We start from the raw sequence: 10225 nt of genomic DNA, 5'->3' as shown, positions 1-10225 counted from the left end.
TGGGAGTTATTTGGACAGGGTTAGCAGGTTTGCAGCATCCAGATGGAACACACAACTCCTCCAAGAATGTGAATACCATTTTTTTTTTTTTTTGAGCAAATTAATACGGGCCACGAGCCAGACTGTGTCGAGAGGAACGCTCACATAAGGGAAGCAATCACACTGCGGCCCTTTGTCCTAATAAACCATCATCGTATTTCCCATTGCTGCTGTTTTTAGAGCTAGAGCAAACAGACAAAGCAGGTTACCAGCCTGCTATCTGACACCAAGGTCTGGGGATCCCTGTGGTTATGACAAGATATATGCTCCATCGATGGCTAGGAAGGAGGAATTTCATCTTCCCCTTTGCCTCTCATGTGAACGCTTGGAAATGAAAACATATGCGCCAAGAAATCCCCGAAGCATTAATGAAAACTGGATGCTACTTCTTGTTACTTTCTAAATTTGATATATAACAGGAACACCAAAAAATGTGCAAAGGAATGTTCTTCCCCCCTCCACTGAACGACAACAAGCTTTTCCCTGTTAGTTTGCAACACCATCTCTGCTCCATAAAAACACAATAAAAATCACAGTGAGAAACAATAGAAGAGATTGACAGAGTAAAATAGCAACAAAGCATAAAACCAAAAGCATCAAGAGTAAGCTCTTAAGTCTCTTCTTCCTAATCTTCCCAATGATCTTCTCCACTGCTCTGTTTTATTACCTCTCAGAAGGGTTTTAGCTTTAATATATATTGGAATTACTGGGGAAAGGAAACATTTTAAACATTTAGGCATCCTAACTCTTTCAAGAGAAGCTTCTTAACCTTTAATCCGCCTTCCTCCACCCGCAGGCCATGCAATATGCAAGGCAAAAGGTCAGTAATGTGGACAAAGGCAGTAGCCTGAGTCTAACCCACTTTTCTTCTACCCAAGCTATCTGCAGTCAGCGCACAAACACATATCACTGACTTTTATTACTACTAAGGGCTGATGTGCTCAGTTTAAATACTGGCAAGTATTTAAACTACTCGACATCCACGCACGGCCGAGCAGAAGAGCGTGTGGGCTTACCTGGGAGGGAAAGCAGCACATCAGCTCTCCCCAAGAGCTCACAGTTGGCCAACCAGGTCCTCAGCTGATGCGAATTGGTTCTGCTCCCTCTACCTGCACCCTGGGGTCTTTTGGGGGGTTATCAGTCTGTCTACGATCAGCTCTGCCCTGCCATCCCCACCCCCAGAGCTGTTGGCCAGGCTCATTAGGGGCAACAACCGTCACAAACGTAACGATGGACATGGGGTCTTTGCTGTGATGCCTGCTGTGTCACCCTGTCACTGCTGTGCACCGGAACATTTCATCTGTGTTTTGGGATGGTTCCTGGCATGCATTTTCTAAAGTAAACATCAGCAGCAAAATCAGCTCCAGACCCTTAAAGGCTGGGCAGCTCGATAGAAATGCCATGATAAATATTCACGAGGCGCTCCAGCGAGCAGTGCTTTCATTTCCTCTGCCCTCTCGCTGATGGGGTGACCATCCTGCCCTCCACGAGCTACGGACACTTTCCCTACATCATCGGGAAGACCGGAGGGACAGGCAAGCTCGAAACGAGACTGCCAGGCAATAATGTGCTACAAACAAAAGAGATGTGCATACACCACAGCCACCCTGCCTCAGTGACCTTTCAAAATACAGTCGCTTTATCAGTTCCATAACGTCATCCCCTTGTGCCCACACTTACAAGAAGTTTCATTTTCTCCACAAGTCACTTCACTCCCGAAAAGCTCTCAAAGGAATAGCACAGACCTCTGAAATAGGTGCAGCCACTGGTGTACACAGGGACAGAGCAGCATGACCCACCAGCTGAAGGCAGCTTGCCAAAAAGCTTTTTCCTGGTGAAAAAGTCAATGCAACAGAAAAGGATAAAGCTTTAAAAGAGATCCAGCCCTTCTGCTGGTTTTCCACACCAAACTGATTTACCCAACTAAATATTTGGCCTCAAAGCATTCTTCCCTCAAACTGATTCACTCTAAAACTTATTTAAGGCAGAAAGGATGGGCGAAGGCTGGCAAGTGGGAGCACAAGTCCCCCTCCTCCCTTCTCTTGAGCTATACATTGCTATATAGCTTGATCAGAACAGGCTGCAAGCAGCTGAGCTGGGTTTGCTCCCAGGGGATGCTGCAGATGAGTTTCAGCATGATGAAATTATGATCTTAACATGACCTAATGGGACTTCTTTGTCCGTCTATGGAGAAGCCTTTAATGAGCTCATAGCTCATATAGTTTATCACCATAGTTGGTGATGAGCAACTTTGGAACCATTGTAGGGAGATGAATAAAGATGCGAGTTTGAACGTTCAAGTACACAGAGATATGCTTGATGATGCCTTTTGTTAGACACCCCAGTCACTGATTTATACTCACTGTCAAAAGGAAGCTAAAGATAGCGTTTGGAAGACAGCATAAAATGTTGGGTCTGCTGTATGGAGCTTAAATAAAACTATACGTTCAATAAAATTGTATTCACGTTGCTGTGCCTCTGGGTCTCACGTAGCTCACCTACAGGTTTGGAACAAGTATTCATTCAACTCCAGCGAAACGATACTTCAGCCAAAGCTGTGGCTGTCAAAGTTGTGCATCGACAGTGGCCTTAGCCCGTTTGGGAAGTAACTGGAGACGCAACTAAAGATTCAGCAGGGAATCAGCAATATGAACCAGGAATGATCCCTCCCAAAGTATCAGTGCAGTTTGTCCCCACTAGACCCATTTCTTCTGATCAGTATTTATCCAAGAGGAAAACAGGATCAACTGATCATTTACACTACTGATTTTCTTTTTTTCAGTAGTTTTAAAGATACTGATAAAAAAAATGCAAAATGATTGTATTAAGCAAGCTTTCGGCTGTTCTTTGCAGGTTTAAATTTGAAATGCAGCGTGTGAACCCATAGCATTTTATGGGTTTCATCATATCAGCAGGGCATTTCAGCTAACTTTAGTCCTCCTTTGATCATCTTACATGTCTCATCTGTTCATATCGTAACTTTTGAAGAGGACGTCTGATGTTTTCTTCTGAAGTTCATGTAAGAAAGTGAAGAGCCTTTATTTTAGGTGACCTTTAGAAGGGAGGAGGTTGGCACATGCAAAATGTAGTTTTCAGTCATTTGTTTTAGTCATTTCAACACGAGAAAAGGAATCTGTCAGTGACAAATTAGTAGGTTGTTTGTTATTCCTACACTGGTAAAAGAGAATATTAAACCTACCAGGAACGTGTTCTGGAAATTATACTATTTCTTATTCCTTCTAAAGCATAAATAGGTGTTGTGCCATGGAATTAGGCCAAAAATGCATTAGTAAAATAGCAAAGCAGGAACAAGAGTGTGGTGACAGAAGTATGTACTAGCACCTAACCAGATTTGTCAGCAGCAGCATTTTGCTCTCAACGATAAAGATGCTCTCCAAGTTAATAGGTTTAGCTCTAGATATATTACGAGGCAAAATGCAGTAACTCGAATGATTATTAGTTCATCTCATTGTCTCTACCCAAGGCTGCTCTATAAGAACAATTTTACCCTCTAAGTGCCTGACCGATGCTGGGGAGCCTGGACAGAGAGACTTCACACGTGGATTCTGTCTCACTCAATGACTCATGATAAGAAATATTTGGGGAATTACTGATACGTGACATATCTTTATGTCTGGTTTTTATTCTAATTTTCACTAAAGTCATCGGAAGGTCTTCTATTGACTTTAATGGGCTCTGAATGTGGGTAACAAAAACCCTGATGAGACTTTGCAAGAAGGTTTTCTGGACTGATCCCCGAAATTCTGGGCACTACTCACCTCCCTCTCCCCAGAACCGAGTCGTGGATTTGCTCCTAATGCACAGGACAAGAGGGCAGGATTTTAAGCATTCCTGCTATCGCATGGCAGCGGCATGCTTCACAGTGACTGATTTCCCCCAGCTTCCAGCCGGGAGGTTTGGTTAAGCTCTGTAAATTTTTATAGAAAGGGCCTCCAACTGTCCTGACTTACATGTCAAAAGAGATACTTTATCACAACATCCATCACCCATCCCATCTCCTCAAAGTGGGAAGTTTTGCGATATCTGGTTTTACATACTGCCAGATGCTGGGCTCTTTCATTCACTGCCAGACAGGAACAGAGTCTCATAACTCATAGGCAACACACGATGCCATAAACCTTTTTGCGAGACACACTTCATAACCATGAGGGTTAAAAAGTATGACCCCATATATTTAAAAAGTAATAAATGAGGAATTTAGTGGCGTAAGCAGCCCATTAGGCATGGCACTATGTTTAAGCATGAATTTTGACTTCTCAGATTTTCTAAGGTAACACTTTCCAGATGGAAAAATAAAGATTTACCAAAATAGAAGCGCCCTATAAAAACACCGATTTTGATACAGTTCCGATGGGAACCTGTCTCCTTACCTGCGACCTAGCACATCTGGCACGCAGACCCGGAGCCAAGCACCTGGAAGACCACGTTTCAGAGCAAGATGCATGGCCGAGGACCACTGTGGCCAAGACCCGGGACTCGGAGCGTTTCCAGCCTGCTGAGCCTGCTGTCTTTCCCACCAGGATATCGAGGGAGAGAGCCCCATCTCCTCCTCCGCCTCCTCCTCCTTGCAGATCTCTCCATCCAAGACCTGGGACCTCGGTCAAGCAGAATAGCAACACTCTGGTGTAGTCCTGATGCAGAACAATCCCTTTTCAGGTTCAAGTTCAATGTGGAACAAATTCAGGTCACACTAGGGTTAGTCCAGGCTACTTCTGGCCTCCAACCTTGGTGAGAGTCTCAGCACTGAACGTTTGATACCTAAATGCCCTATTTGCTCTCACAAAGAGGCAGGTTCAGAGCAGGAGCAACACCTCGCAGTCGTAAATGTTAAATACCTCCCAAAAAACCCAACCTACAAACACCCCACGTTCCACTCTCCAGGCAGCCTGGCCATGTTGGATGTGGCAGCATCTCAGAGGTGCTGGTGGAAGTGATACCTGGAGAGAAAGGAGATGGGAATCTCCCCCCACTCCCCCCACGTGAGTGGGGAGGGCTGAAGGCAGGAGCAGCTCATGCTGCCACCCCAGGAAAAACATGACTGTTCAATCTCTATCAAGCAAATTATAAAGCTTTTAAAGCTCAACCTCCCCCTCTTCAACTGAACATTAAAAGCTACAATAAGAATTGAGATGAATTAATGTCTGCCTTACAGCCTCAGATCCATTTGGGTAACCACACATCAGGGCTCCCATCCGAAGGAGGTCGCCGCATCTGGAAATGGCACATCCCAGTTTGGGATGGTTGATAAATTTCTTTCTTTGGTAAAAATGTAAACTGTTAGTTTACAGATACAGGGGAAGTTATGGTGGTAAAGGGTTTCCAGTAAAGCTCCCTAAGCTCTGGCAGAGTTAGACCCAGCCAGTTATCGGGGAAATGCCCTCGTCCTCTGTCTGTTCATTCGGATGTACTTTCAAACGGGCAGGGGAGCTGAATGAGACACAGAGCAACGCCCCGAGATGAAGGCTGAAATCCCTTTCAGGTTCACAGAAATAGATCCAGGGCCTGGGGGGGGGGGGATGTCTTTCCAAAAAGAAAACAAGCCATGCTAAGACTTATCTCGTGCATTTGCACCACTTACTAAAAAGCCTCTTTTCCCAGTGGTGGCAAACAAATGTCCCAGCCTAGTATCTGGAAATGCCAGAAGAAAGAGATTGTTCGTATAAACACATACATTTCCAGGGGAAGTTTACTCTTCCTATAGCAGAGGATGTTTACTTTTCTAGAAAAAGAGTGCCTTAAAACCTTTCTTCCCTTCTACTTCATCACCATTTCACTGGCACTCGGGAACAGACATTCCTCATTTCAAACACGAGGTTTAGCAGGTCAAGTGAAGGGGGAGCCGCAGTTGTATATGTAAGAAAAAAATAAATGTGGGGAATGAAATGAATAAGCAAAGAGGCCGGGTTAGAGCTTAGAGACTAGAACTTCTCCGACCGGGGCAGCGACACAGGCAGGCAATGTGACAGCTAAAGACTGTCAACCCAAAGAGCACGGGCCCAGGGCTAAGCTCTGCAGGTCAGACCCGTGGTGCTCCTAAATGTCACAGGGGCCGCAGGCTGAGACCCTCCTCCCTCCCTCTGCCATTGCTCATGAAGCACGTTCGAACCACAGGGAATGTGACCGGCACGCTACGAGAGTCGGCTGGCTTCTGGCATGCTCAGTTACTGATTTGCTGCGAGCGGGTTTTAGAGATCAAAAATCAATGTCAACGATTTTAACTTCGGTTTAACAAATTCCTAATGAAGTTTAATGGATGCCATTAGGTAAATTGCAAGCGCCAGCACTATCCATCATTGCACAGAAATGGAGATACTTTAAAACGCATTTTAAAGTTTCTTATATAAGTACAATAAGAATAAAGAATATCTCATTATTTTTATGACCACTTAACAAGCTTCTGCAGTATTCAGATAAGCACCTACAAACAAAAACCCACCGCTCTCATAATCAGGTACAATTCCACTGCCTTCAGATGAACCACACCTGATTAACTGCAGGGTGAACTGGGCCACATAAGCAGCAAAGACCCACGCTAAGGACGGAAACCCTCGCTTTGGGAAAATAGGCAAAAGCTGCAACTCTAATGCTTACGGAAGAATTCCAAAAGCCTCTATTTGGACGGGCTTAAAAAAATTTTACCTTTCAGCTAATGAATAAAGATGAAGACAAAGAGGTTTTGATTAAGGTCTTGTTCCTGCAACAAGCGAAGAGGACAGGAGAAGCCCCTCGAGGCTGGGCTTTATGTAGCAACGTACGTGCTTCAGGAACAGTACACGGTTCTCTGCAGAAAGACAAACTTCCCCCGTACCGAACAGGACAGGAATCCAGGTCCATCACTCACAACCCAAGGAAACAGGTTACAACAGCGGGTGCCACGGAGCTGAGCAGATGCTGAAGACGCCACGTCTATCTGTACCGGTGCGGGTGCTGGATGACAAACACTGAACTGTCCAGGAGCATTTGATGTTTGTGTGAGAAGAGCCCTCTGATTTTCATGAACGCAGAAGCACCTGATGATAGGAAAAGCCACGTTTCCACGCTGGATCTCTGGAGCTCTCCAGTCCAATTCCAGGACCTCATCCCATTGAGTTTTGAAGACCCCCAAGGATGGAGTTTCCACAGCTTCTCTGGGCCCCTGGAAGAGCAGAGTGGGGAAGGGCTGAAAATTCACCCTTTGCTTGTCTTAGGTACCAAAACAGCTTCTCAGAGGCACCTCTGGCTCCTCTGCTTGCAGACCAAGGAATCCAGCAAGTCTGGGGATGGTGAAGGAGAACACCAACCAGGGCTTGGAGTTCGGTTTTCAGGCAGAGGGCGATGGTGACTGGGAAAGTTCCTTTTCGGGTCCCTCTCGCTCTGATGTTGCTGCAGCTGCTGAGACTCTTCCCCGTGCTGCATGTTCAAACTGCTGAGAGGAAGCCACTGTCACAAAAAAAAAAGACTGATAAGGAAAAAGAGCATCTCAGTAACACAACAGGGAAAGCTGGTCGTGCACGTCAGGTTTCACTGTTAAAATTGCTGCAGGTTCCTGGACGGAGACTGTTTCTTCCATCTTCATGGAAGGAAGTGTCCTGTTAACTGAACTGACGTGTATTTTTCAGAAAAGACTTAAAAATGAGGAATTAGGTATCAGCTTGTGTGCATTCCTTCCTCTCCCCCAAACTGAGAAAAGTAATCTCTGAGGGAAGAATTTAATCAAAGCCAGCCGCTAATTACTTTCCTGACACCAGGGGAGAAGAATGTTGGCATCAGAAAGATCTGGAAGATTTTCATGATTAATATTTGATAAATCTGTAATTGGATCGTTTGATTTTGCAGTCTCCTTTGAATAGAGGTAGAAACTTTATTGAAATTAATCTTTATGAATTCAGGCCACAAACTTCAGGGGATGATACCTCATTGATTGATTTGAGTATCTTGAAGTGCTAACCCTGGAGAGAAGATAAATTGGGATTGCCTAAGGACAAGTTAATACAGACTGAATGTAATCCAGAGTGCTTTCCTATTAGAGGAAATAAATTACGTTCTGTAAAGAGTTACAGTTGAATTTCTCTAGCCTTTTTTTGCTGAAGTTCAGAGATTCGACGTGAATATTTAATTCAAAAGCAAATGAGAATTAAGTGTGCTAACATTAAATTAATAAAATAGTTGAGTAGCATGCAATAGTGAGCAAGTGTTCTCATGAAAAAATACAAGAATAAAAATTGCAACATTATAGTCATCTAATATATCATATTGTTTAGAATTGGATATAAGAATTTTCTCTTGATCCTAATAAAATAAAGCAGAAATTCTATTAAATGCAATAAGAACATTGTAGGGTTGAATATTATTACTATGAACAACAAAAACAATGTCTTGCTCTGATTTTTGGCTATCAAGTTATGTATTGAAACCTTTAGAACTGGTTTATGCTAATAAACCAGCAGCAAAGCAAAAAAAAATTGTCCAGAAATATCTGGTTTACAACTAAAGTAAATTAAAGGCCATGTGCACGTTCACTGACGGATCTGAACGCCCAATCTTTTATTTTGAAGGGAGAGATTAAAGTTCCCTTTCCTTAACCAGCATCGCTGCTTTGAACAGACAGCAAAGAAATGGCAAAAAATAAGAAAGAAGAGTCTTAATCCTAGTATTCCAACATGGCTTGTGGGCGTTTCTCCCCTACTGCAGAAGCAAACAGCAACACAGCTCTTTTATATTAGCTTTAAAGAAGACTTGGGTTTGGGCACCTCTCCCCTGATATTTTTAATTCAGCATTTAAATAGTTGCATTAGTATGCACAGCACTTTCCACATATGCAAGTAGGGAGGTTTTTGCCTCAAAGAGGTCATGATCTAAATTAAATCACAATATTGAAAAAATGACAAAAAAGCTACCTGAAAACAATACTGAGTCTTAAGCTAGCTACAAAGCTTTCTCCCTTCCCCTTTCCGTCGCTGACAAGATTTATGAGAAAGCAAGATACAGAGGGTGATTGCCTGTGCTAGGCAAACAAAAAGGACTGAACCTGAAGACAAAGATGACGAGGTTGTTCAGCACAGTGCCTGTGGAAGGCTATTCCGGACTCAGAATTAGAAAATTGATAAAGATAGCCTTGTTAGAAAAGCTACAAAGACATAGCATATGAGAAGTCATGGATTTGGTAGATATGGCATGATGGGTAAAGTGTTTGAAGTGGATGAGGAAAAAGGCCAATATGAAGATGAAAAAGAAGGACCTAAGACAATCCTTCCTACAAATACACTTCAGGCCAGAGGGGGGCAAACGTGTCATGTTCCAGGTGGCATTAGAAAAAAAAGAGGACGGCGATTTGAACCCAGGTTATGTACTGGAAAACCAGTACAATTCTGCAAACGAAGAGGGAGCACGCGCAGGAACTCTACACGTGCCCAGGGATGCGGCTTTGCAATCCGTACTCTAGCTGAGCCTCACTGACTTGGTGTATATATTCAACATACATTCTGTGGGTAGCGATCTATCTGTTCAGCAGAACCCATAGAGTCAGCAGGGCTCAATACCAAACGTAAGCCCCTTTTTCTTGGAGCAGCAAAGGCTTGCCCACAAACGCAGCCTGGAGCACCTTCAACCGCAGAGGGTGAGTAGAGCAGAGTAAAACCATGGCCCCTTCTCTTTGCCCTGGAGCACCGGAGAGTCCTTCTGCGCAGGGCTTCCAGCCGGCTCGTACCACCAAGCTGCTCCGTTGCCACACAAAGGAGAATGCTGTCAATGCGTACGGGTGCGTCTGTAACTTCTGCAGCTAATTAATTTTATGTAGCAGCAAGTACATAAATAGGTGTTTTAAAGCTCAGCCCACGGAACTACCTCAGCACAAGCCTAGTTCATAACGGGAAGGTTCATTTTAAATTAAAGCCGGCTTTGTAAGCAAACCTCGCCCCAGATCCCAAAATGTAGGACCAGGGAGACAGCGTAGCTCGCCGAAAGAAAGCGAGGGGAAAAAAGCCTTTGGTCCACTGAAGGAGGGTTTTAGTCTTATTTTGTAAAAGTTGTTTGAGGAAACTACGTATCGCCCTCGAGGACCAGTTTTGTTAGCAGAAGCGGCACTTAACGCTCCCCGTTCTCGTCCAGGAAATCCCTGGGCCCAGCGGCCTTTCGGTGGCCGAGAAGCTCCCCCTGCGTTTTCTTCAACAACACCCCCCCCCCCCCC

At 44.3% G+C, this 10225-nt stretch overlaps 1 long non-coding RNA gene across 1 annotated transcript; it reads right to left on the bottom strand.

Annotated features, from left to right (window-relative positions):
• Positions 1 to 6279: 6279 nt before the first annotated feature.
• On the bottom strand, positions 6280 to 9767 carry LOC143162556 (uncharacterized). Its single transcript, XR_012995716.1, has 2 exons — positions 9641 to 9767; positions 6280 to 7479 (listed from the first exon to the last, which is right to left on the bottom strand). It is a non-coding gene; the product is annotated as an uncharacterized LOC143162556 (long non-coding RNA).
• Between the last annotated feature and the right edge of the window lie 458 nt (positions 9768 to 10225).

The sequence above is a fragment of the Aptenodytes patagonicus genome, chromosome 6, assembly GCF_965638725.1.
Source record: "Aptenodytes patagonicus chromosome 6, bAptPat1.pri.cur, whole genome shotgun sequence".
Taxonomy (NCBI): domain Eukaryota; kingdom Metazoa; phylum Chordata; class Aves; order Sphenisciformes; family Spheniscidae; genus Aptenodytes; species Aptenodytes patagonicus.
The sequence above is the reverse complement of the archived record's forward strand: the minus strand, read 5'-3'. Positions and strand labels throughout refer to the sequence as shown.